The sequence below is a fragment of the Bos javanicus genome, chromosome 8, assembly GCF_032452875.1.
Source record: "Bos javanicus breed banteng chromosome 8, ARS-OSU_banteng_1.0, whole genome shotgun sequence".
Classification (NCBI taxonomy): Eukaryota; Metazoa; Chordata; class Mammalia; order Artiodactyla; family Bovidae; genus Bos; species Bos javanicus.
In genome coordinates, this window is record NC_083875.1 from 43133224 (window position 1) to 43161057 (window position 27834).

At 42.8% G+C, this 27834-nt stretch overlaps 1 protein-coding gene across 7 annotated transcripts in view; it reads right to left on the reverse strand.

Moving 5' to 3' along the window:
• SMARCA2 (SWI/SNF related, matrix associated, actin dependent regulator of chromatin, subfamily a, member 2) overlaps positions 1–9920 on the reverse strand; it is a 179781-nt gene extending 169861 nt beyond the window's left edge. For 2 of the 7 annotated variants that reach the window (XM_061425431.1, XM_061425428.1), the window contains exon 1: positions 9799–9917. The gene's annotated coding sequence lies outside the window, so the exon portion shown is untranslated. Of the gene's footprint in view, positions 1–7402; positions 7815–7991; positions 8471–9007; positions 9292–9798 lie in introns of those variants that run through there. The other 5 variants (XM_061425433.1, XM_061425430.1, XM_061425432.1 and 2 more) reach the window with 5 other exon arrangements.
• Between the last annotated feature and the right edge of the window lie 17914 nt (positions 9921–27834).

The following is a 27834-nucleotide window of genomic DNA, read 5'->3' on the forward strand; positions in this document are numbered from 1 at the left end:
CCCACCCCCGCCTCCATCCTCCCTGCAACGCTTCCCTCTACCTCACACCAGCACTCCCTGAGGGCCAGGCCGCTGTGTTCTTAGCCAAGAATTTTTCAGCAGTACACCCTGTCTTTTTTCGTCCTGACCCTGCCTTTACAACCGTGGAGTGTGTGCTTTTAAAAATAAAAGTCGTTGGTGCTTCCCACAACTCCAACCACCGCAGACATCTTCCCTCTGCCCGAACCTCCTTCCTCTCCCCTTTGCAGAAAGCCCGAAAGCCCCTGGGCACACCCATCTGCATATTAAAAGGAGTTCAACTTCATGGAATTTTAAGGGTCACCAGTCCAACCAAGACAACCAGAGACAAAACTTCTACCTTTGTGGTTTACTCCAGTCAGCTGAAAGACCCCTATGCCTGCAGTAATACTTAACAACACAGCCCTATGGGCTGAATCATTTTAGTGACTTGACTTGAGGATACATCTTGTTATGTCCCCGTTTAAAAGAGGAAAGCACAAAGGGACCACAGAGCTTGCCCAAAGTCACATCTGTGGGTGACTTTATCTCTTGACTCCGGGCCCATTACCAAGTCAGGGCAACATCAGGCAAGCCAGGCCGTCCACCAGCATGCAGAGCTGTCACTCAGGTTGGGCAAAATGCGCAGGGTGCAGAAACAAAGATGGAAACAATGGGAGGTGTCGCAACGGGATTAGGGTGTGGCTGTGATCGTATGTTAATGTACGAAGGGACAGAGAAGTGAAGAAAAGCCCCTGAGAGAATATGAGGCAGAGACAACGTTATGAACTTCAGAGGATGGTGATATTTAATCAAAGAACCAGAAGATCTGTTTTACTTATCTATTCTCAAATGTCCTGACTCTTTCCCTGGGCACAAGGCATGAAGGATGTAAAAGAATGACCAGAGGGCTTACCCCAAGGCTCAGCAATTCTGATGGGGAAACAAGACTTATCCATATATAGCATTGAGAAAAACACAAACAAACAAATATGCAAGCTTCTGCAAGACCAGAAGGGGTTGAGCTGGAGTGTCCATTGCAGTCACGGGCAGAATAGAAGACTTACATCTCAGAGGGCAGAGGCAAGAGAAGGGAATTAAGGGAGGCTTCATGGATAAGGTGGTGTTTCAGTGAGGGCTTGAAGTAGATAATAAACATGAGTTTACGAGAAACTGTGGTTTTCTAGTCACAGAAAAAGTTTGGGGAAACAGAGCCACCTTGACTAGACAATGCTTCTTAAATAACTGTTCGCCAAACACAATAAGGAAGCGTGGGGGAACGTGGGCTCTCCAGCAGACCTTTATCACTGCTGTGTTTACAGAAAGACATAGGGGCAAGGGCCAAAGGTGGAATATTAGAAATAAAAGTTAGGCCCAGTTCACTACCTTAAAAATCACTCTTTTAAAAGTTTTTTGGCTGTTACGGAGAATGATAAGGCTCAGGAGAGAGTTAAGATAAGAGTTCTTTTTATGTCTGTTTGCTGATTCAGACCATCTCCCCCGACCCTGAAGGATTTCTTGTTTCCTCTGTAGCTTTCTCTACAAATGAATTGATAATCCCCCCACAAGAAGTAACAACTTCCCTGGAGCTGGAACACAAGGGCTGCTGTTCTTGATGGGTGAGCAGAGAGTCGGTAACAATAGCGAGGAAGATAAAAGAAATAAACCGACCTGAAGTTTCGTTTTTAGAGGCCAAGACTGTCTGGATAGGTGGTGAAATATCCCCAAAGCCCTCGTGCTTCTTGGCCTGAGACGTGCAACTTTAAACAGTGCATGATATGATTTGTGCCACAGATAAAAACCACACTGGGCTTAGAGTGAGTATTCTACGTGGCTGGCCCGAAACTCTAAAGAAGCTCGGAAAACAGCTTTCTCCATTCAATGTCAGTTTACCATTCAAAGTTGAGGAGGTTTTAAAAAGTGGTTGGGTGAAAAGTGTGCTGCGTTTTCTGGGCTTCTGTGAACTCCTCATCGTTGAGTCAAGGGGACAAATTAGGATGTGAGCTGCCACCCTTACTTGGAATAAAAAGCCCTGGGACCATCCTTGCCCAGAGTCAGACCTGGCAAGGGCCCCAAGGCAGATCCGTGCAGGACAAGAGAGAACAACCAACTTCAAGGGCTAATTACAGCCCCATGAGCCCCAGGCGCTGCTTCAACAAGAGCTGGGCTCTTGACTCTACCACCCTGGACATACCATGAGCTGCCTTCTCAGAAGCATCTACCTGTGATGCAATTCGATGATCTCTTCGGTGAGGGCAGCCAATGTTTTCACAAAGGAAAGATTATTTTAAGCAGGGTGTTTACGAGGAAACTCAAAGTACTAGAAGCCCCTCAACAACAAAGCCCTCCGGTAGACAGCACCTGTCTAACCCCCTAACTTGTGTCCACAGGTAATCACAGATAACTATCACTTCTCAAATTTAGTTCAACCCAAACTGCTAGGCAGCTGGTCAGAAACCAAACAGACAAACCAATGAGCTAGTAGCAAAGCGTGACACTCCTGAAATCTAATTTGTGTATACACACACCCATCCTTCCTAGGTTCTGTTAGGCCTCTTTGCAAGGCAACCTAATCTGGGATGCCGATAAGAATCAATGATAGCCACTTCCTTCTCTGTTAGCTAAGATAATTTTATTTATACACTAAACACGTATATATTTTAAAAACTTCTTCTGGTTGACATGGTGTATGCTGACTGAGCAGTAAAACTTGACCATTATATGCTGAATGAAACGGTTATGTGATAGACTAGCTTTGATATGCCCGACTTTCATAGCAGCAACAAAAATTCAAGCACAAACCCTTCAAGTTCATTGCAGTTAAAATGAATAATGGTCATTTACAGTGTTAATAATTAATGCTATTAAAAAATAAATCACAGAGTAGTTTATTTGACCCCTGAATTTCAAATTCTCTTTTACAAAACTGGTGTAACAGCAGCCAGCTACAACCTCAATTTTGATATGAAGCAAATAAAATATTCCATATGAAGACACTTTGTGAGCTATCATAGAAAAATGTACATCATCACGCAGATCCTTCTAAAGGCTTCAATTTCCAACCTCGACTTGCATTCACAATCTGCTAGATAGCTCTACTTTTTGTTCATGAATTCCAATGCTCCAAACTTCTGAGAGAAGACTCCAACCCATACTGGATAAAAAATTCATGCTTTCCCCTGGAAAGCAAGTCTTTCTACCTTTTCCAACTTTATCTTTTGAAAATTCTTCTAACTGGAACCTCTTGCTCTGGGCAAGCAGGTCAAAACTGGTACACTGGTCTTCTCACAGTTTTTTTTAGGCTCGGTGCCTGTGATCTCAGGACTTTCTTCCGATCTCAGATGATCAGCTCCCAGGGCCCTCACCCCTGGCCTGCTCTGGCCACAATCTTACCCCATCGCGAAGAATATCTGCCCTGTGGACTCAAGAGAGCTCACCCAGATCTCTCCCTGTATCACGCGATCAGTGTGGTTTACAATTCACTATGCATACGTGTTCAGGCACGTTCTTTAAAAGACATAAATTCTCAATTGCAGATCATTCATTTTTTATGGAATTATAGACTTCGCTTAATAGCATTTTAGTACATGTAGGAATACAGTGCAACAGAAAACTGCCAAACAACTGCAAATATTTGCAATGTTATTACTTGCCCAGCTTTCCTCATGGACATTCATGTTTCAAGTTTAATGACTTAACTCCTGGTAGTATGATAAACACTGGACAATACAATCTCAAGTAGATAAAGAAATATACAGTTATCCTAAAGAAGAAAACACAATTCTAACATAAACTGATATAGAATTTCCCTTGGACTTCTGTTCACCTGTAAAATAACATACCCCAATGCTTTCTGGTCAGAGCTTTTTTTTTCTATTTTTAAGTAATTTTAATCCCCCAATTCTGAATTCAGTTTAAACAAAATGACAAAAGGAGAGGGGACTTATTAAATAGTTTTGAAACCTCAAATTTATTTCAACTTCTATCAACTTCATTAATTGATCTACAAAAGGGTCACCCCATATTTAAATTAGGTCAGTTTCTAAACATTTTTAAAATATTAGTGCTTACAGAGAGGTAAATGATATATAGGTGGAAGACTGATGCTTACACACCTAACACTACATAGAATTCTGTGTTATTTTTAAAGGTATAAAATTCTACAGGCATATTTCCTGATGATAACTGAATGTTCTGAAAGTCTCATATCTAATAAAACATCACAATTCACAGTAGGCTTCAGTTACATAATAATGTATAATGAAGTCCAGAAGGCCACCACTTATGTTAATATTTCAGTCAAAAATCCTGTATTTCATATCTAAAGCATCACTCTAAATGAATGAATTAATGACTTTTTCTCTCATAATTAAAATTAAATAATGTTCATAACCAACAGTCAAAAAATTCAGCTATGTAGCTCCTGAATTTCATCAGCTGTGCTATATGTTTTGCTAAGTATAAGTATTCAAGTATCTTTGACTGTATCTTTAAAATTTCTAATATATCTAAACATTTTCAAAGAAAAGGGCTATATTAATATGAAGGGGAAAAGTAAAAATAAACAGTAATAAAGTTGTAAAATTTTCCAAACCCTGGTTGCAAGATCCCACTTAACTTGGTGATAAATATCTTTTAGGCAAATAAATATGCTATGCTTCATAATGGCTCTGGAAGAACTAAGTTTCAAGACTTCTATATTCGCTGGTATAGTCCTGACTTCCTATGTAGAAAAAGTAAATACCCCAGGCCTTTCTAAATACTCTACCAATAACTTAACCACCACCTGTATTTTCTATTTTCACTACTCATAGAATGATCCATGACTTTATTAACTGGCTAGAGATTAAAATTCCATAAACAAACACTTCCAAAGATGACAGAAAATTCAGCATCCTCTATTGTTCAAAACCACCTACAGAATATGTTTAAGAAAAAGGAGCAATCATTCTTTTATAGAAAAAAATGGACAGGAAAAAAATCAGAACCAGCTCCCGAAAGCTGGCTTTTCACATTAGGGAAATTTTTTCATCTGTTCACCAGAAATACTCAGAAGAGAAAAGTGACTCATTTATATAAAGTTTCTAAGGCCACTTGTGTTAAGCAACAAATTGTCCCTGACTTCTCTAAAATCATCCTGACCAGAAACAGTGAAAATCAAAACTTTTGGTGACTAAATCAGGTCTGACCAATCTCAGTATGCTAGTGTAGGGAAACACTCCTTAGCATATATTTGTGACAATTCATTTCTCATGGCACCATGTCAAGATGTCATAAACAGTGATTTATTATTTCTCTGGAGTATCAAAAAGCTGCTGACCTAGGAGAGTTTGACAAAGGCCTTGTTTACAAAGGAAGACTTCTAAAGGAAAAAAAAAAAACAAAACTCAACATGAAAACACTGGAGGATGGCACCACTTTTATAATATATGAAAGTCTTTCCTTTCATGGTCTTGTTTCAACACATAATAAGCCCTTAAAATGAAATATCAAAATAGTACAGGAATATAAAGGGTACCACAATGATCTCTGAGAAAAGCATGAGATGTGCTTTTATGTTATCTTAAACTTCATCAAAGAAAAAAGTTTTAAATAATTATTTCTTTGCCAAAGTGTTCCTTTCTAGTTGTAGCGCCAGAAATATTTTAAACAGAATCCAAACATTAACAGTATAACAGAGGCAAAGGCATTTTTGTTTTTTGGGGGTTTTTTTGGTCAGTTCCAAGCCTCAGGTGTTGGTCAAAGCACTTTTTAAGAAACTTGACGAGAAATGCTCAAAAACCACTTAAAAAAAACGAACAAAAGAAAAGATCTAAGGCTGCTTTGAACACACTCTGGTGGTGAATATTTTCTGTGAAACCCCACAGAGCAGCTAGTCCCTGAATTGGGATGTAACTGATGTCACTCAGGAGAAAAAAGCTTCATGGAAGGAGGCACCCTCTCACCTCTGCCAATTTTTTAAGGGTTCAGATACCCCAAACTCCTCTGATTTATTTTACAATGTTATTCACCTGACTTTTCTCTTTAATGCCCCTAACAAGGTAGAGGAGAGGCTGTATACAGGTTTGCTTTTCTACTTCAAGTCACATCCATAAATATCTTATGTACCTAATGGTATCTCCAAATCTCTTCCCACCAGCAAACATTCAAGTTGTTAGGGAGCTTTAATAATAAAAAAAAAATGTCTAGAAGAATAAAAGGACAATTAGATTCCTAAAAGAGAAAAGTGTGTTTTATTTGCATAACAATTCACCAACTTGGATTCAAACCTGCCACACCTCTTAACAATTCACCAGGAAGCTAGAGGTAAGCTAGAAGCCTAGCACATCTATCATAGGCAAACAAGCCCCGAGCAGTGGTCTTGCAAATAAAATAATACTGAAACATTTGAATGTGCCAAGTAAATACACACAACCAACGCTGGGCATGGCTTTTGTTTCAGTACAGTTCTCAGAGGTTTCTGAGTCTTACTTAACACGCTTAGACAGAATTTTTCTTCCATTCAGTAATGAAAACAACAATCTTTCTGTGCCTATAAGCAGTCTCTTCCAACAAGCATGGCACATCCAGGTGTAAATTAAAAAGTCCTTTGAAATGGAAGTTGAAATTTTAACTCTGCTACTGATGCTACAGAGACGTTAAAAATAACCACTCAGTGCAGTAGACAAACGTGTATCCTTGATGTCTTCCTTATGCTCTAACATCACACACAGTTAGGAACACAGTCTGCATAATAACCAGGAGATTAAGGATAGCACCTCTCAATAATATACTGACCCAGGTCGCTTTACTTTTTCAAATGCACCAAGCTCCATTAGGTTGAGAACGGAAAGAAGAAAAAGGAAGGGGGGGTGGGGTGGACCTTGCAAAACTCTCCCAAAAGTTATATAAACAAAGGAGGGGAGAAGCCCAGTATGGGCTTTGCACCCGTGTGCTACTAAAATTACATAACACCCGCTGCAGACATTAAAGAAGGAATGGATTCTGCACAACACCCCCATCCCCCTCGACTCCCATGCCTGCCTTCTGCTCTTCAAAAACCCAAACGCCTGGCAGGACCAAGCGGACGACTTTGAATATTTAATTTCTGGAGTAAATCCGGCGAAAGCTGGAGGCACGTTTAGGCCTGAAGTTTGAATGTGCAACAGCCCCAGGGCAGAGCGACTCCACTCTCCGGACCCGAAGGAGAAAGAACTGACAAGGGACAGCAGCCAGCAAGGCCTTCTTCCCCTCGCAGTGCCTCCCGCTGGAAAGTTTTCCACGCGATCGATCGGAGGGCCGGGAGCCGGCTTCTCCCGCCCGCCTGACTTTGCAAGAAAGCCTGACCGGGAGACCGGAGGGGGCCGGGAGGGAAAGAACTGGAAAGCTCCGCACCCGGCGGGCGGCGGCGGCTCAGGCTCCTTACCTGGGGGACACGGAACAAAAAGAGGCGCGGGGCTCGCCTAGCCTGCTGTGGCGGCCCTGCCGGCGGCCGGAGCGGGTCTCCCCGCCCAAGCCCTAGGCCGGCGCTGGAGCCAGCGGCCCGGCCCCCGCAGCCGCTGCCGCTTCCTCCCTCGCGCGCGTCATGTCACGGCGATCAAACATGTCTGTGTGCGCTTCGCTGCTGTGACTTCCTGATTCTCCGCTGCTCGCGCGCGCACACTCACAGCCACACGCACACGCCACCCCCACCACTCCTCCACCACCAAACCTCGCCTTGTCCTCCCGCGGCTCCCGGGCAGGGCACGAGCAGGAGCAGCTGCCCGCGCCGCTGCTCGCGACGCACCGGCCCCAGCGCGCACAACACACACTCACACTCACGCGCAGACACACTCGCTCCGGCCCCGAGGGCGCCGAGACGCGAGCTGCGGGAGCTCGCCGCCCCCTCCCAGCCTCCCTCCTTCCTTAGTCTCCCTGCCAAACTTTTTTTTTCCTGCCTGATCCACGTCCAACTTCCCTCCACCCGCCACCCCCACCACCCCCCCTACCAGCAGTCCGGCCAGCCCCGGGCTCACCAGGATCGGCTGCAAACTGCAACCAGGATAAAAATAATAATGCAATCCAGGCGGTGGAGGCGGAGGCGAGTGCGCAGACACTGGCGGGAGGCAATTTCCCCGCGTGTGCCGGAAACCGGTCCAAGTGTCGGGACCCAGGAGCGGTTGTCCCCCTGGAGCCCGCACTGCTGCGCCGCGCCCCGCCCCGCGCGGTGCAACTGCGCCCAGGCTGCGAGGCCTGGTGTAGGGCACCCAGGGCGCCCCACTTGGTGTGCGCCCGCAGACAGAGGGTGACTACGGGCTGGCGCGCCGGACTGGTTATTTGGGGAAGTGCATCGCGACACCTTTGCAGATGGCATGGCCGTGTTTTGCAACGCAACCGGGAGGAGGGAACACGGCGAGATGGAGGGGGAAGCAGAGGAGGGAGTAAGCCAGGTTGGGATGGGAATAAAGCAAACTCGAAAGCAGGGAACAAGAAGGAAGCGGTGCGTGTCATCTCTGGGGGCAGGCTCCCTCCCGGTCTCCCCGCCTCCTGCCCTCACCAGCCTCCCCATTCGCCCCCCACCCCCTACCCCGCGCCAGCCCTTCCCTTCTACAGCGAACGCCACAGCACAGTGTGTGCGCGGGTCCTGTTTGTGACAGTCAGGCAGAGAGGATTATCCGGATCATGGCCTCCCCGGCCCGCAGCCACCGTGACTCTCCCGGGCCCGGGTGCTCCTCTAGCATCCGGATGATCGCCGGTGACCCACGCCCGAGGTTCCGGCAGCCCAAGCTAGGGAAAGATGCAGAGCAAAAGAAAACAAACCCGAGAAGGCGGAGGGCAGGATAACAGCCCAATGAGCACCTCCGACCTCCTTCTTCAGGACCTCCTCCCTCCTTTCCTCCCTCCCAGCAGTGTGGCCGGGGCTGGACACCCCGAACTTCAACACCCGAGCCCGCGCGGCCACCAGGTACCAGGGGCAGGGTCGTCCGCAGTGCCCCGGGTGCAGACCCCCGGCAGCCCCTTTGCCTAAAGGCCTGCCTACGGGTCAGCGTACCCATCCCTGCTCGCAAAGTGGAGGTGATGCCTCCGATCCCGCACGCAGCGGCCCCGCGGCGGTGGCTGCCACCGCCTCGGCGAGCCAGCTCCGGCTTCTCCCACCGCGACCAGCTCTTGTCTCCGCACCCGGAGCCCTTTAAACAAGTCCTGGGGAAGCTGGTGGCAGCCGCTTTCGTTGGCGCCCAGCCGTCAGCCCGGGCTCCTCGCCCTCTCCTCCCGCTCCCCTTCCAACTCTTCCCGGGAGGACTGCTCTAGTAGAACCGTAGCGTTTCCATACTCTTCCCGGTCCTCCTGCCACCTCCTCCCCCCAACCCGTTTTTAAGGGAATGAGGGGATTGCAACCTTGCCGAGTGCGTGCGTGTGTGTGTGTGTGTGTTGCAACCTTCGTTGGCAGCGCATCACTGATTGCCTACCTAGGGTCAAGGCTGTGGTTTGTTGGGATTTTCCTCCCCTTGCCTCCTCGAAGTAGTAATTGTTACTATTATTATTAGAACAGCAAGCTTCGGATGAAACTTTCGCGTTTCTTCCACTGCCGCCCAGGAGCTGTCGTTAAGAGCATTCCACCTGAGGCCCGCGGGGTAGGAGGCGGGCTTTTTTTGTTGTTGTTGCTGCGGCGGTTGGCCCGCCTGTTTGTTTTGGTCTCCGTGCATGCACAATAAATAATAATTAGGTTAATAATGAATAATCCCCGGCGAAGGCGGCGCGGTGCCGGAGGGGTTTGTGCGGCGGCTGCAGCCCGGAGGCCGGAGGGAGGGGAAAGAGGAGAAAGGAGTTGTAAGTTATATTTACCTTGCTCGCGAGGAGTGTGCTGGCTGAATCTCTTCCCTCTCTGAGTCACCCAGAGTACAGAAACAGAGGGAGAGAGGACTAGATTATGAATATGACTTCATTGATGACAGCCATCCCCTCCTCTTCCTAAACTCCGGCTCCGCCCCGCGTCCCACCCTCACCGCCTCCGCGGGCGCCGGAAGACGCGCCGCAGTTGGTCCAGCGAGCCGCTCCTCCCTGCCCGCCCGGGCGCGGGTTGGCGAGAAGCGCCTGTCACTCGCCCCGCTCGGCGACTCCCGGAGCTCTGGGAGGGAGGAGGGGGCGGTGTGCAAGAATGTGGATCGAGACAGCTCTACAGTATGCGTGGATCTGTGTGTGTCTGCAAGGCGCCGGCTCCCTGGCCGTGTTTGTGCCTGGAGCAGAAAAACTGCGCAGGACGCTGAAAGCCCCAAGCCCTGATGGAGGGAGTTGGGCGCCCGTTATCCTTCCCCGGCAGTCTTCCGGGGCCCCTGCCGGCCTCCTCACGGGAGGCTGGGAAGCGGAGGAGGCTAAGTGAAAGGGAGGGCAGCCGTAGTAATAGCGCGTAGTAGTTTAGGGGTATGGGAAGAAGGTGCTGGAATTTCACTGTGCCTCTGCCTGCCAGAGCGAGCCTGCGGAGGTAAAGGGAGGGGACGGGGGGGAAGGCTCCAAGTGGCACCCAAGCTGTTTGTAGCACAGTGTTGACCATGAAAAAAAAAAAAAACAGGCATCGACGTGCTGCCCGAAACTTTTTCTCCCCCACCCCGCCCCCCACCCAAGGCTGTAATTATAAATCTGTTTCTTTTCTCCCCCGTAAAAAGGAAGGAGGGCACAAAGAACATTCCTGCCAAATCTGTCTCTCTTCTAAAGGACTGCAAGCTTCCAAATGCTAATGAGGGAAGAACAGCTGAGAGGCTGAACGCTTTATAAATAAACAAACCCGCCCTAACCCCTGTGTTGACTCTGTGGACCAGACACAGCACTTTAACCTTCCCTCACCTATCGTCTTCCCGTAAGATATATACCTAAAAAAAAAAAAGAGAGAAAACAACCTCGTGGGGGCGGGCGGGAGATAGGGGGTAGTTAAAGCATGGGATCTGCTTTTGATTTAAGATAGATAATAAATCTTATTCTCTCCCGTCCGTAGTCTCTTCGCCCCCAGCCCACATTTAAGACCAGTTACGGTTGCAGACAGCAAACTGCTGGCGCTTGGTGGGTTTGAGACCTCTCCTTCCCATTTTCCTTGAAATACAGTACTTTGGCTGGATGAATAGGTCAGCGTTTGCTGAGAGAATTTTATTTTGTTTTATGAAGTGTGAAAGAATGTTAGGAGATTTTAAATCAGGGGCCTATTATTTTAGACTCGGATGAATGTAGGTGCTTGACTCAACATTAAAACTGTTCCTATATGGTAGTGTTATTAAAAGTATGACATAGCCCTTATTTTGTAATGTAACGGTTTAGTCATGCAAAGTGCACTGTGACTATTTGGTTCAAGATTTCTCCCCCCTAGAGTAAAATCCTATTTTAACACCATTTTACTGTTGCAAAATTGGCTCTATTTGGGCAACTGGGTCTGAAATACAGTTCTAGGGCGCTTAAAATTGTGCAGTGGATAAGTTGAAGGCATGAAGCTGTGGAACAGACACTGCTGCAGCCTGCTGCATGGGATCATTAAATGGCAAGAATTGTTTATGCTGCTGATCCATTGCTGGTGGAGGAAGAATCCTCAAGGGCACCATTTTCAGGTGGCTGGGAGTGTCAAGGATCACGTACCCTGTAGTTTTCTAAGGCTTTGCTACTTGCTTGTTAACCTGAGCTTCATAATTTTCTATCTATCCCAAAGTGAAACTCAAGACAACAAAAGATAACACATATAAAAGAAGTAGAATATATTATGCCCTGAAGAATCTATTGTAAGAACTTGTTTTTCTGCCTGAGGTTATGCCAGTATAACTATTAACTAGGTGAGAAATCTTAAACAAAACTAGCAATGTAGTAAAAGTAGAACTTTCAATTGCCTAATAAATTTCAGCTAATAATATAGCCAGATAACCTAGTTGTCTATAAAAGGGCTTTAACCCAATGGTGATGCTTAATACATTAGGTAATATAAGGTTTTAATTTGGGCTGGAAGCAAGGGCGGTGATCCATTTCCCTGGCATGCCAACCTTATATGCCAATTTTTAGAAATTGATGACCTCATCTTAATTCCCTTGTGAGTAAGTGCCCTTTATCCCTTTTAAGAATTTTCACCTGCTCTCCCAAATTTCAAAGAGAGAACAATCATCTTAGTGAGATACTAGCGGAAGAGACTGGTCATTCATTCCTTCTGGTGTTTTATCAGATGGAAAGTAAAGAAGAAAACAACACTCCTTTTGTTACATGTGTATATTCTTCAGTTCATGTAAAATTTTGATGCTGTACTTGGAGGGATTGGTATCTATGCATTATATGCACAATGATGGGGATGGAAAAATATAATCTGTCACTGGGAGCAGAGATTAAATATAGATATTGCATCTCCCTTTCCCTTCACATTGTTAAGAAAGCCCCACCTTCTCCCTTCAAGTCTTTACTCTGAAGAATTGTCTTGTTTGTAGCTTGCACTGCAGCAAGTAGGAATTTTATAAAATAAGGCCTACACTCAGGAGAAATGAAAAGGCAGCACCTTTCACTCAGCATGAAAAGAAGATTGTAGAACATATAGCGTGAATCTCATCTCCAAAGGAAGGCAAAATTTAACAACTGATATTAAAGAGGAAAATGATGGGATTATTTTGTTTTGCAGAAAATCACATAAAAGCAAATAGGGTTGGTGGCTAGAAGGACTCCAGGAGGCTGTACAGGATGCTAGGTTCACACAAAGCTTTTCCTTTTGGACTTTGATGAGTCATAATGTCTTCTCTGAACTTGCTTTTCTCTTTCTAGTTTGACATCAAGGAAGAGATGTCATTTTTTTCATGTCTGTATGGCTACATTCACTTGTTATGTAAGTCGGCCATGGTTGACATCCTGCATAGAGTAGACACTGGGTTTGAAAATTGACATCTAGCTACAACACCCTCTCTCTCTATATATATATGCACAAAGTCAGGAAGCTTCAAGTTTCATCCAGCAAACTATTCATGCTGGGTGAAATGTAGTCTAGCTTCAAACAGGAGCAAGTAAGACCATTTAGGGAATGAGGACTTCATCTACAGTAATGGAAACTAAACTTTGACAAAGTGAATCAGACGACATTTAATTTAGTGAAGAGTTCAGAATTAGCAAGTGGATTTACTACGGAAATAAACACTTCTCTCCTTTTTTCTAATCAACAGTCAATAAATTTAGATTCTCCACAGCCAGTCCTCCAAAATACCACCCCACTTCTCTTTGTGATCATACCATCCTCTAGTTTAAAAGCCTCTGTCTATTCCCAATCCATTCTGTGATGAATTTCAGACCTCTTAGCATGTCAGCCACAGCTGTGCAAGGACAGATCTCTACTAGCTTTCTTGACCTCCTGAAAATATGTGAGCTCAGGAAGCCTGGTTGACCTCCTGGCAACTAAGGGGCCAGACTGGATATATTAGTTCACTCTCAATGAAATGCAGGTTCCCCAAGCACATCCTCCAAAGCTCAGCTACAGCCCAGATACCTTCCAAGGGCCCTCCTTGCCCTCTCTGCCCTCCCCAGGCAAAGGAAACCGCTTGTCCTCCTCTGCTCCCATAGCAACCGGTCTGTACCATGATAGCACTTATCACTTTGATGCAATTATTTGTTTGGTATCCTCCAGTAGATGGTTAGTGCCTGGAGGGTGTAGAGCAAGTTCCATTCATCTTTGAAACTGCTACAATTAGCCGGATGCCTAGGACATCGTAGGTTGTTTAAACATTTTCTGTTGAATGAAAGGATGAGAGATATATATTAAAATTATCTGACATAGAGAATTTAGCAGGTCTCAGTTAGTGAACAAGATTATTAAGTGTTCAGAATATGTTATTTTTCCAAGCTGAAAAGGCTGATGTGTTTTAGAGTTTGTTTTGCTTTGGGTGGTGGGAGTAGGTGGGAGGTGAGGAGAAGCTATGGCTTTTGCTATCATATAAACAGCATTGAGAGGAGGTTTTGTTTCGTTTTAAAATTAGGCTAGGAATAACATGAGTACATACATGGCAGTTGTGTAATAGAGTAGTAATCATCGTAATAGCAGCTCCCTTTTATTTCTCCTTTAAAACATTTGCTGGTGTCTGTGCAGAGACCTTTATGTATGCCGTTTAATCCATTTAACCCTATGAGATATGTGATATTATCCCCATTTTACAGATAAAGAAACTGAGAGGCAATAAGTAATTTGCCTAAGATAGTCTTCTCCAAAGTGGAGTGAGCAATCTGGGAAGAACATTAGAAATTTTATTCCTTTTTCCTCTAATGATTAAAAAAATGTAAAGACCAAAAGAGAAAAAGAAAAAAGAGCTTTGTAAAGATTATACTCATTTACCATGGCAACTTAACACGGTTCCAAGTAAACCAGCCACATACCAGTCAAATAATGTATCTGAAGACTACTTAACAGAAGAGCAGGGCCCACAAGGCAGAGGGTAAGAGAGGTGCTCCGTCTGGTCCTTTCACTTTTGAGAACTTGACATTGCCTGAAGTTAATAGTTTCCACAGATTATGTTGGTGGCTGGCGCTAGTGGCAAAGCACTCAGCTGCCAATACAGGATACATAAGAGATCCGGGTTCAATCCTTGGGTTAGGAAGATCCCCTGGAGGAAGGCATGGCAACGCACTCCAGTTTTCTTGCCTGGAGGATCCCCATGTACAAAGGAGCCTGGCAGGCTGTAGTCCATAGGGTCACAGAGTCAGACACAACTGAAGCAACTTAGCACGCACGCAGGCACAGATTATGTTATCTGGTTTTAACCAATCAGTTTGAAAAACAAGTGGCTTTAAAAGATTCCTTCAGGTCTTCCCTGGTGGTCCAGTGGTTGGGAGTCACCTGTCAATGCCTGTATCCCTGGTCCAGGAAGATCCCACGTACCTCGGAACAACTAAGTCCACATGCCACAACTACTGAGCTTGCACTCCAGGGTCCGTGAGCTGCAACTGCTGAAGCCAGCAAGCCCTAGAACCCTTCCTTTGTAAGGAGAGAAGCCACCGCAGTGAGAAGCCTGCGCACCACCACGAAGAGTTCCCCCACCCGTGGTAACTAGAGAAAAGCTTGTGCAGCAACAGAGACACAGTACAGCTAAAAATAAATATTTTTTTTAAAAGAAAAGATCCCTTCAAAGAAATTGAAGAGTGAGATAAATCTGATAATGCAAAGACAGGTGAAAGTTAGGATCAAATCTGCCACTTTAACCTCTGAGGGTTCTTCGCCAGCCACACTGGGAAGTGAGAACAACGCAATCCAGTTAGATCTGGTAAGAAATAGGTTAAAGCGTTCACAGTTATCCAAGACTACTTGAAATTTAAATATAGGTTAGCCATCACTTTTTTTTTAAACCATCAATAATGATGAATTCTGACCCAAGCATATATTTTGCCTTGAGATATTACAACCAATTCAATGGTAGACTCATGATTAGCAAGCTGGGCTTCCCTTATGGTTCAGCTGGTAAAGAACCCACCTGCAAAGTGGGAGGCCTGGATTTGATCCCTGGGCTAGGAAGATCCCCTGGAGAAGGGAAAGGCTACCCACTCCAGTATTCTGGCCTGGAGAATTCCATGGACTGTGAAGTCCATGGGGTCGCAAAGAGTCGGACACGACTGAGCGACTTCCACTTAAAAATTTTTTTTTCATTATCTCAATCTCATGCTGTTATAGCTTCTGTTTAGTGTTTTATAATGCACTTGAGACATTAATACTGAATACATGTATCATGAATACATATACATAAATCATGCTCTATCTATTCTTCCCCCCACCCCTTTTTTTAACAGCAAGAGGAATGTGATCAGACAACTTGGAGATGACTAAAGAATGAAGTCAGAATTTTTAAGCCAGCTTGGTAAAACTCCAGACCCAGACTGATCTGCACTGTTCATGTAAAAATTGCCCAGTAATTTGTCATCAATACAGGTCTCTAACCCATTATGGGGTAGGGGAAAGGTGGAATCTAAATGATCTTCAGAACATTTGAGAATCCCTTGAAGCTGTGTTCAAAATTCCATGTTCATGTTAATGTGTATTTTCTGTGGAAGGAGTCCATACATTTCATCAGCTCCTCAAAGGGATCTTTCCCAAAGTGGGTAAGGATTACTGATACACAGGTACCAGCAGTATCAATGATCTAGAATACTTATTGGATAAATTAATCTTTTTTCATAACTTTTATAAAATAGGTGTGCATGTTTCATATGTCCAAACATGTCTACCCTTAAAAAAAAAAAAAAAAACTTAATAGAACTCAAAAAATTTCTCTAGAAAGTTCAAAGGCAGGATAATTTCATCCTGAAGGATCATCTCAATAATACTCCATCTTATAATATTGACTAGACAAGACAGGATTTTACAAATGTCATCCTCAACATGTTTTTGAGGCTCTGACACATCTGACACATTGCACAGTTATACATTAAGAATCAGAACATAGATTCAGGATCTGAAATTTTGTCATTGTCACAAATTGTTCAAAGATTTTAACTTTCACTTGGCAGGCCTCTGCCCTCAGTGCCCTTTGATGGGTACTGTGTTTCTCTGAGTGATAATGTGCTTCTGTACCAAGGTGACACTGTATCTCATCTCCTAGCCCCGCCACCAAGTGCTGTGGTAGGAGAATATGCTGTATCCACCTCATATACTGTTTTATTAGAGTTCATTACGGTCTTTTACTCTTAGACCACCTTCAGCTGCTACAGGACTTATCCTTTCAGTTACCATTGACTGCCTTTTTATTTGTGTGCAACCGTTTTCCTGCTTGACTTGAATTACGTCACCCACCAGATTCTTACTTCAAGTTCAGTACACAAAAGCACAATCTGCTGTTGTCTTATTTCAGTCACTTTTCTATACTTGAAGTTCTATATAAATTCAAGAGAAGAGTAGAAAATAAGCCAGGAACATATAAAAACAGAAATCACCACTAAAATTACCTTAGATGACTCTTTAAAGAACTTGAGATAAATAATCTGCTTTGGGGGAGAAAGAAAAAAAGTTGGTCTCTCCACATGTAGGGATAAAATAGATCCCACAACAATATGGTTTTATTTTAGTTTTCAATGGTTTTATCAGCTTGAATGTGATGAATATATAAAACAAGTATAAAAAGTTTGGGGAAGGGGTTGTGAACATCTGGATTCTACATGGGGCAAGGTTTAATGCTGGGCAGGAAGCTTTTATCTTCCCTCCAGATAAAGTCAACTGAACAGTCAATGACTTCAGTGAGTGCTGGGTATAAAGGCAATGCTCACATTTGGTCTGGGATTGTGCATATTCAATTGTTTATCTTATCAGGGACATTGTGATGTCTGCTGGCATTTTACTATTTTGCTGACTATTAGTGGCCTTTTGATAATAGACTATCCTTAAATACACTTCTTTATTTCCTTAAATAAATAGGAGAGAAAATAAGGGATTTGCTGATAAAAGGAACATCATAATATATAACATTTTTTTGTTTGTTTAATACTTAGGGTTTGGGGATGTGTCTGACTCTTAAAGACAGTGACATTTCACACTCTACCTATATTTTGTCAAACTGCTTGAAAAATATATCCACCTATTGGGGACTTTTGTCTTTAAGTGATACTTCATTTTATGCTGTGATTTATTTACCGACATTAATAACTGTAACCACCATTACCTGATATTCTGCAGGTCTATGGCCCCTATCAATGTTGATTGTTTTCCTGAGAGCTTAAGAATGCTGAGCTATTATTTCTAATGCTAACATAATAATTACTCATCAATTGAGGAAAGTAGATAGTGAAAACATAATTTAATAGTCTAGATAATCATTAGTAATTATCATTTAATATTAACTAATTAATTAAATATTAACATTAATCATTTAATAAATAATGACTATTCTTTCAAACGAAGTCTCAACCACAGAGCAGACATGCTGCTTGGGACCTTTTCCCAATGGGGACTCCAGATGTGCTGTGACATGGGACTTCCCAGCGCTGTATAAGTCTGAATGTTCGTCAAACACCCAATTTGGTGATGTATTCTCTGCTCTTTCTGTTTCTCATTTCTTTTAATGTTAGTATATTGAAAGTGGACTTCCCTGATAGCTCAGTTGGCAAAGAATCCACCTGCAATACAGGAGACCCCAGTTCAATTCCTGGGTCAGGAAGATTCACTGGAGAAGGGATAGGCTACCCACTCCAGAATTCTTGGGCTTCCCTTCTGGCTCAGCTGGTAATGAATCCACCTGCAATGTGGGAGACCTGGGTTCAATCCCTGGGTTGGGAAGATCCTCTGAAGAAGGGAAAGGCTACCCACTCCAGTATTCTGGCCTGGAGCATTCCATGGACTGTATAGTCCACAGGGGTTGCAAAGAGTCAGATATGACTAAGCGACTTCAGACAGCCTTCACATGCTAACATCACTAGTCACATGAACTGTCACAAACTATATACCACCGTTTGGTGTCGACATGCTAACACTGAAACCTCTTACAGTAGTCCCTGGTTTAAAAAATACACGCCAATCTCAGAACCTCTGGTTCCATGCACAAAGTCAGCACAATATACTAGACCCAATGATTGAATGGCCTGCTCATGGACACCTACAGAGATTAGACTCTTGGTCGCCTCACTCCCAGTCAGGATGCCTTCTACTATACAAGACTGTTTCTCTTTTTAAAAGAAAAAAAAAGTCCCCAAGTTCATGTTCTTCAGGTCAGTAATAGCCATCAAAACCCAACAGAAGAAATAAGCCCAGCACTATCCACGGCATGCTTTCAAATTTATTTTCCTAGACTGTGGCTTTCCAACTGTTTTAACAACTACTCTCAGTATGAAATGTATTATATATCATGACCCAATATACACATGCTTAGGTACACAAGTGAATTGTATCAGTCAGGGTCCAACTAGGAAAGCAGAGGAATTTAATTCAGGAAAATTGGTACACAGGTAACAGAAGAGCTGAGAAGTCCAATGAGGGACTGAGAGTAGCAATGGTAAGAAGTCACCCTTTCCCGTAAACTGGGTGAGCCAAGGGATGAGGCAGAATAAACAGAGCTCAGAAACCAGGGTGTTCTTGTAAAACCTGAAACCATGGTTCTCAGCTGGAGTCATGGTGGAAATGCAGCTGCTGCTACACAAGCAGCCAGAAGCATCTACGGCTCACAAAATAGAGTGTCAAGTGCTGACTGCTCCCCAAACCTCATTCCCATATCCCCAGCTGCCCCGAAACCACAGGCTCTGTTTTCCTTTCTCTTACTAGAAGTGTAAAGTATAAGTCTTCATTTTATCTAAAATTAATACCCACCTCAGCACCTCTTTTTCTTTCAATTTTTTAAAATTTAGTGCATTTTTTCTGTAATGTTAAACTATGTCCACATTAAAAAAATTTGATTAAAGAAAACAGCCTTAATTCCACTGGCTAGATCCAATTTCTTAGAATTTAGTTATCATTCTTCCTAGTCTTTCTTATTGAAGGAAAGCTATGACAAACCTAGACAGCGTATTAAAAAGCAGAGACATCACTTTTCTGGCAAAGGTCCATATAGTCAAAGCTATGATTGTAGTCATCTAGGGATATGAGAATTGGATTATAAAGAAGGCTGAGCACCGAAGAATTGATGTTTTCAAATTGTGGTGCTGGAGAAGACTCTTGAGAGTCCCTTGAACTGCAAGGCGATCAAAACAGTCAATCCTAAAGGATATCAACCCTGAATATTCATTGGAAGGACTGATGCTGAAGCTCCAATACTTTGGCCACCTGATGTGAAGAGCTGACTCATTGGAAAAGACCCTGATGCTGGGAAAGATTGAGGGCAAAAGAAGGAGGTTGGCAGAGGATGAGATGGTTAGATAGCATCATTGATTCAATGGACATGAATTTGAGTAAACTCCTGGAGATAGCAGAGGACAGAGGAGTCTGGCGTGCTGTAGTCCATGGGGTCACAAAGAATCGGACATGACTTAGTGACTGAACAGCAACAAATCATCATCTGTAATTCTAATTGTATCTTGCTTACAATTCTAATTATTCCATAAAAATCTTCCTTGTTGGAAAACCTTTCGTAACAGATTTTTGTTTTACTATTATCTGTTTCTAGTAATTCTCTCCACCAGTCCCTCCTTCACACCTGGCTAACTTTAATCTTATTCATGGCACCACTTTAGCCATCTCAAGAACCTTGGTTCAAAAAGTGAAGGCTGGGCTCCTCTGTCAACCTCAAAGGCCCTTCCTTAAACAGAAATCCATCCTTTCCAGCCTCATCTTCTATTATAGAACTGTCCCTTAGGCCAAAAGGTACCACTTATTCTTACACACACACATGTAATTTTCCCAGTGCCTTCCTTCAAACCACTCTCCCTGCTTGTAATACCACGTTCCCTTTAATGCCTCCTTTAGACCACGTGCTAGCCCATTCAGTACCCGCCCCCCACCGCCTCCCTCTCACCTGCCTTCCCCCCACCCTCTAGCCAAAAGGCTTCTCCACGTGACCCACCTATTGTGGCTACTCTCTTCTTTCTTTTTAATAATTTCTACCTGTGACTTGAGCCACTTGTTGGACAAGCTCAAGGACCATATCTTCTACCTCTCTGTATCCTCAGAGCTCAGCACAAAGGGCATGCTCAATAAATATTTATTAATGCTGCTGATGATACCCACTGTCAGCACAGCTGCTCTGCTTTCTATGATAATGAGGAAAGCAGTGCAGAACCAGTAGTGGGAAAATTCGCTGTGCTCTTCCTCAAGTGCTGCCAGAAGTCCTGAGAGGTCAGCAAACAATCCACCCCAACTGCAAAGACACAAACTTTGGAAGGAGGAAAGAAGGGAAGGAAGGAGGAAGGAAGAAAGGAAAGGGCTAATCAACGGACATTTTGCATTTTCACATAATCTACTTCCTTTAGGATATAGCCAAGATAAATGTGAAACATTCTTAGATTGTAACATCTCTATTAGAAAATGTCTTGAGACTCAGATGGTTAAACAGAGGATCATAGAAGATCCCTAATTCGAGTCCTAGGTTTTGTAAATCTAGCTGGTACATTTTAGTCCCATCATAAGCACTTTGGTATGATGGTTAAAAGCCTGGGCTCCCAAGTGGTGCTACCTGGCATGCATTTTTAACTCTACCAACTACTAGTTGCATCACCAGAAAATTTACCTAACTTTTTTGGACCCAGGTTTCCTAGCTGTGAAAGAGAGACAATGGTAATGGCATTCTAGAAAATGTTTAAATACTCACCCTCCCCTCTAAAGCTCTGATTTGTAATACATGTCAATTTCTAAGGTAGAAATAATTCGGCTGATTTCGAGCTGTTAACAGGCTCACAAGATTCCTGAAAATTGAATAGTGGACTCTTACAGGGTACCTTCCTTATAGGGTTGTTGTGAAGATGATGAGTTAATATATAAAAGCACTTAGAACTGGCCCTGGGACATCATATGCTTAGTTTGATGAATATTAGCTATTTTTATTGCACTATTTCAGTTTTCCTTCTTCCATGGAAATGGAGTATAGAAATAGCAAGTACTATTGGGAAAAAGCAGTCGCCGTGATTTTAGTTCATTTCATCCTCTTTATAATCACATGTTTCATGTTCACTACTGCCAAGCAGCCCCATTGACTTATTTGAATTTCTTTCCTTTTCCTTAATTCATCTTTTTTTGGAGCATTCTAAGAATCAGAGGACTGGCTAAAAGCCACATACCAGGAAAGAAAAATGTTATAAAAAGTAAGGATAATCCCAACTGAATAATTTCCCCTGAATAATCATTTTAAGAAAGGCTTAAGTACTTACTCAAACAACTAGATATGAAAGTTTATTCATATACAATTAGTTATTGCCCACTTGGCGGGGAGGGGTATGAATTGTAGCTTCTTTTCAAAATAATTTTATTCCCTGGTGTTCTTCTTGACACAAAATAAGTAAGAATTTTTTATTAAAAAGTATCCCTGAATACATGACCGAATAGTGACTTTCTGCTTTTTTATTTCTATCAGAAGACTTCTACTTACAAAATATCTGCATACAAATATTGTATTTTTCAAGGTGTTTCATCACAACTACCACTCAGGCAATAAATAATTGCAACCTGTAGAAAAAAGGGTGTTTTTTGATCTTTGAACCAAAAATCAACCAGCCAACAGCTCAGTTGCTTAGCCGGAGCCCCTAGGCCCCAGCACTTTTCTCTAGAATGTCTTCCTTTCTTGCTCAGCTGTTTTGTCACCCTTCTCTTTTTACAAATTCTGAATTCTCATTTCCTTCTCCCACTCAGGAAATGGTTTCTAATTTTACTTTTGCAAATTTGATTCCCTTCTCAGTCATTTTCTCTGTCGTCTCTTTCCTCCTGTTGCCATTATTTTGTTCCTTCTCTCCTAAATGCCACACTGAACATCATCTCCAACTGTCAGGGGGGCTTCAGATTATGCAGACCCTCGTTTTGCTGTTGGAGGAACACAGGAGACAGTGAAACATCGAGGCTACAATTCCATGCGAGCATCTGCTTGAATCCTCCCTACTTTGAGAACATGGAAGTCTCTCCCAACTTTTTGCCTACAGCTTCAGTTCTCCCCTTCCCCACTGCCACCCCACTGCACCCCTGACCCCTGGGCCCGGCCAACCACCCTTCTACTTTTGGTCCTTATGAATTGGACTACTCTTCTTAGGTGGAATCACACACACAGTATTTGTCTTTTTGTGAAGAGCATATTTCACTTATCATGGCGTCCTCAAGAATCATCCACGTTGAATTCAGTATTCAACAGGATTACCTTCTCTTTCAAAGCTGGATAATAGTCCATCATATGTGCATACCACATGCTGTTTATTTGTTCATCCACAGATGGATACTCAGGTTGCTTCTGCTCTTAGGCTTCCAAACAATTCTATGAACATGAGTCTGCAAATATCTGTTTTAGTTCCTGCTTTCAATTCTTGTGGATATATACCTAGCAGTGAAATTGCTGGATCATATGGTGATTCTATTGACAAATAGTTTTTTAGGAACCACAATACCGTTTTCCATGAGTCTGCTTTTCTTTGGACTCCATTTTACATTCCCACCAGCAGTACACAAGTTTTCCAACTTCTCCACATCTTTACCAGCACTTGTTAGTTTCTGGGGTTTTAATGTTTTGATAGCAGCCATCCTATTGTCATTAAAAGCTAAGAATAATTTCTGTCATAAACCACCTTGATCCCACGTTCATAATTTTCAAAATCCCTTGCATTCTGGTTGTTGCTATTAAGCTCATTTTTGCTCTAAAACATAGGACTTTGTTTCCAGGATGAGACTGCACAATCTACTTACATTCCACAACATCCTTGTTAATAGATCTCTCTCTCTCCCCTCGTTTTTCACAGTGAAAGCTATCTTGCAGGACCTCCAAGCTTGGTAAATCTCTCTCTCCAGCTTGAAGTCAGTAGCCCACTTATCCCTGAACTACAATTAACCTACTTATGGCTGACATTTACATTTCCTTCTTGTCAGCTTTATGAAGATGTAACTTACACTTAAGTGTAAAACTCAGTGAGTTTTGACAAACCTCTATAGTATTGAACCCACCGTGACAATCATGATAGAGAACATTTTTAAGGGCTTCTGTTTGACCTCTCTGCCTTAATTAAACAAATAGAAAAACGAAGTGTGTAAGAACTACCGTCAGCTCTATTAGTAATGAACAATACCACTCCAAAGTCCATCGGTATCCTTGCTTACAATCTTTGTCTTCTTGACTTTCTTACTATTGTTAAAAGATTCTTTAGAATACAAAAGGGAGATAGAAAAGCTTTACAGAGAGGAGGGAAGAAGAGGACAAGAGAGAAAAGGTATGTTTACTCTAAGCGGACTTATTTAAATAAGTTTGTGTGGGTGTCATTCAATTGTGTCCCATGGACTTCAGCCTGCCAGTCTCCTTTGTCCGCGGAATTCTCTAGGCAAGAATACTGGAGTGGGAAGCCATTCCCTTCTCCTGGGGATCTTCTTCCCGACCCAGGGATCAAACCTGTGTCTCCTGCATTGTAGGCAGATTCTTTACTGTCTGAACCACCATGGAAGCCCTTAATACTAGACTATTGGCACATAATTGCTGGGTTTTCCTTTACCTATAGTACATTGCTATATCTCTGTGATGTGAAAAACCAGTTTTTACCGAATACTTTTTGCCCCTATACTGCGCCTGTAGGCTTGTAAGTTTCCTTCCCTCTTCTTTTTGTTTCTTTTCAGAAATGCTCCTCTCTGAAATGTCGTTACTTCTTCCTTATCAATAATCTATGTTGAAATTCCATTTCTTAATGAAGTAACAATCATACAGGTCACATCAAATTCACTTCCCCCACTCCCACCCCCCCCTGGAGTTTGATTTTGTATTCCACAAACATATTATTGGGTACTTACTCTGGGCAGGGTATTCATTTGTTCTAGAAGCTTCATTTCACATCCAACAAATTCTTTACTGAGCATTTACTATGTATAGGGCAAGTCTTCAGCTTATATTCCTTTGGATTCAACTAAAATTAAGTTCTCCCTTTCCTCTTATCTAGCATGGCTTTCCCTGTGCTCCATTCACAACTGTAGGCAGCACTTGTTAACATTTTCCCCTGCACAAACGATGGCATGTTCTTTAATCCAGGTACTGCTTGGCATTCGTCATCTTTTCCCCACAGCTTTTCTAAAAGCATATTAACAGCCTTTATGCATTTGCAATTTCACTTTAAGTATTTTAATTAGAGGTCATTTAAGTTTCTTTTGAATATGTATTTAAAGGCTTTTATTCTAAATAAGTTAGTCTACTTACAACTGAATTCCATCTTGGCACTTCCAAAGCTTAAATTTTAGGACCCAATCCTAACACTGAAATAATGTCTTTAAGTAAAGTCCGTTCTGATATTTGGGCCTGTAATATCTAGTTTCCCCTGAAATTCCAAGGGTTCTTTGCATCTAGTAGGTGGTCAATAATATTTGGAATTATAGAATTTCAGAATGCAAAAGAACTGTATGGAAAAATAATATAGGGCTAAATTTCTTATGACTTTGAACTTGGCAGTGGTTTTTAGAAATGATATGAAAAGCACAAGAAACAAAACCAAGAAAGAGACAAACTAAAACTTGTCAAACCTTAAAACTTTGTACTTTAAAGGCACCTCAAGAAAGTAAAAAGACAGTTGAAGAACAAGAGAAAATACTTGCAAATCATATATCTGATAAGGGTCTAGTATCCTGAATAAATAAAGAACTCTTACAACTCAACAACAAAAAGACAAACAACCCAATCAAAAAGTAGGCAAATGAATTGAATACATGTTTCTCCAAAGAAGATATATAACTGACCAAGAAGAACAGGAAAAGATGTTATCATTAGCCATTAGGGAAATGAAAATCAAAGTCACAAGAAGATACCACTTCACACCAACCAGGATGGCTATGATAATAGTTAAAAAATTGTAAATAACAGAAAATAATAAAAATGCAACAACCAAAACAGAAAATGAGGGTGTGGAAAATAATTGGAGCCCTCATACATTGCTAGTGGGAATGTAAAATGGTACAACCTCTGTGGAAAACACTTTGGTTGCTCTTCAATCAGCTGAACATACAGTTATCATATCATATCATAGATACTTCATCCAGCAATTACATCCCTAAGCAAATAGCCAAAAGAACTGAAAGCAGGTATTCAAACAGAAACTAGTACATGAAAGTTTGTAGTAACACTATTCAGAACAGTCAAAAGGTAGAAGCAATTCAAATGTCTATCAACAGATGAATGGATAAAGAAAATGCAATATATCCACACAATGGGATATTATTTAACCATAATGATGAAGTGCTGATACATGTTATCACATGGATAAACCTTGAAAACATATGCTAAGTTAAAGAGGCCAAACACAAGAGGCCATATACTGTGTCATTCTATTTATTTGAACTTTCCAAGATAGGAGACTCTACAGAAAGCAGATTCTTGGTTTCCAGGGCTGGGGGACAGGGGAGAGTAGGAAGTGACTACTAAATGAGTATAAGGTTTCTTTTGGAGGTGATAAAAATGTTCTGAAACAAGGGAGTGATGATGCCCGCACAGCACTGTGAATGTAATAAATATCCCTGCATTATACAGTTAAAAATGGTTAAAATGGTGCATTCTGTGTTGTGTGAAAGAAAAGTGAAAGTGTTAGTTGATCAGTCACATCCAGCTCTTTGCAATGCCTTGGACTGTAGCCCACCAGGCTCCTCTGTTCATGGAGTTCTCCAGGCAAGAATACTGGAGTGGGTTGCCATTTCCTTCTCCAGGGGATCTTCCCTACCCAGGGATTGGACCCAGGTCTCCTGCATTGCAGGCAGATTCTTTATCATCTAAGCCACCAGGGAAGCCCATGTTATATGAATATTACCTCAATTAAGAAGAACTTATTGATGAATGTATTGTTCACTATCCATGTGTCAGTGTAGTAGATGTAGGGCTAATTAAGCTATTGCTTCTCTTTCTAGACTCTGAGGTCCTCCAGGGACTGACAAGTAAAATAATACAGAGCAAAGATGTGGGCTCTAAACACATACAAAGGCTGCTAGGGGACCGAGAGACGATAGTGATACAAGGACTTTCCAAATGAAGCCAGAGTCTTGGACTAATTGGTTACAAGTCTGTGAGTGCCTCTTTGTGCTGCTACTGTACTGAGCTGGGTGTTCAATAATGAGCAACAGCAGAGACCATCCATCCTTCCTGGAACTTCCACTTGGGGCACAGGCAGATATTCCTTACAACCCCCTGCAAACTGAGGTAGAAAAGGAACAGTCTATGAAAGTTCAGAATAAAGAGACTTGACCTAGACCAGAATGAGGGAAGACCTCCTTCTGAGAGTAATCCTTAAGCTGAGATCTGTGGAACAAATAGGAGGCAAGAGAGACTAGCATGGAGAGTTGGGTTAGGACTCAGTGCTTTACTGCTATGGCCCGGGTTCAATCCCTGGTTGGGGAATTAAGATCCCATGAGCCATGGAGTGCAGCCAAAAAAAGAGACTGAGAGAGCCTAGCATCAGCAAAACCTATAGCAGAAGGAAACAGGACTTTCAAGGGCATGAAAGAAGGGTGCTGCAGTTGGAGCAAGCTGCTAAGTGGGTCACGAAGCTGGAAAGACAAGTGGGGCCTGATAGAGCCCCCTATACAGATTTATGTTGGCTTAAAACTCAACATTCAAAAAACAAAGATCATGGCATCTGGTCACATCACTTCATGGGAAATAGATGGGGAAACAATGGAAACAGTGACAGACTTTATTTTCTTGGGCTCCAAAATCACTGCAGATGGTGATTGCAGCCGTGAAATTAAAAGATGCTTACTCCTTGGAAGAAAAGTTATGACCAACCTAGACAGCATATTAAAAAGCAGAGACATTACTTCGCCAACAAAGGTCCATCTAGTCAAAGCTATGGCTTTTTCAGTAGTCATGTATGGATGTGACAGCTGGACCATAAAGAAGGCTGAGTGCCGAAGGACTGATATTTTTGAACTGCAGTGTTGGAGAAGACTCTTGAGAGTCTCTTGGACTGCTAGGAGATCAAACCAGTCAATCCTAAAGGAAATCAGTCCTGAATATTCATTGGAAGGACTAATGCTGAAGCTCCAATACCTGATGAGAAGAGCTGACTCACTGGAAAAGCCCCTGATGCTGGAAAAGATTGAAGGCAAGAGGAGAAGGGGATGACAGAGGATGAGATGGTTGGATGGCATCCAAGAGTCAATGGACATGAGTTTGAGCAAGCTCCAGGAGATGGTGAAGGACAGGGAGGCCTGGTGTGCTGCAGTCCATGGGGTTGCAAAGAGTCAGACAAGACTGAGAAACTGAAGAACAAATACAGGCTCTGATAAAGATTCTGCTCTTTATCCTAAGGATGACAGGAAGGGGGCAGACAGGGGATGAGGGA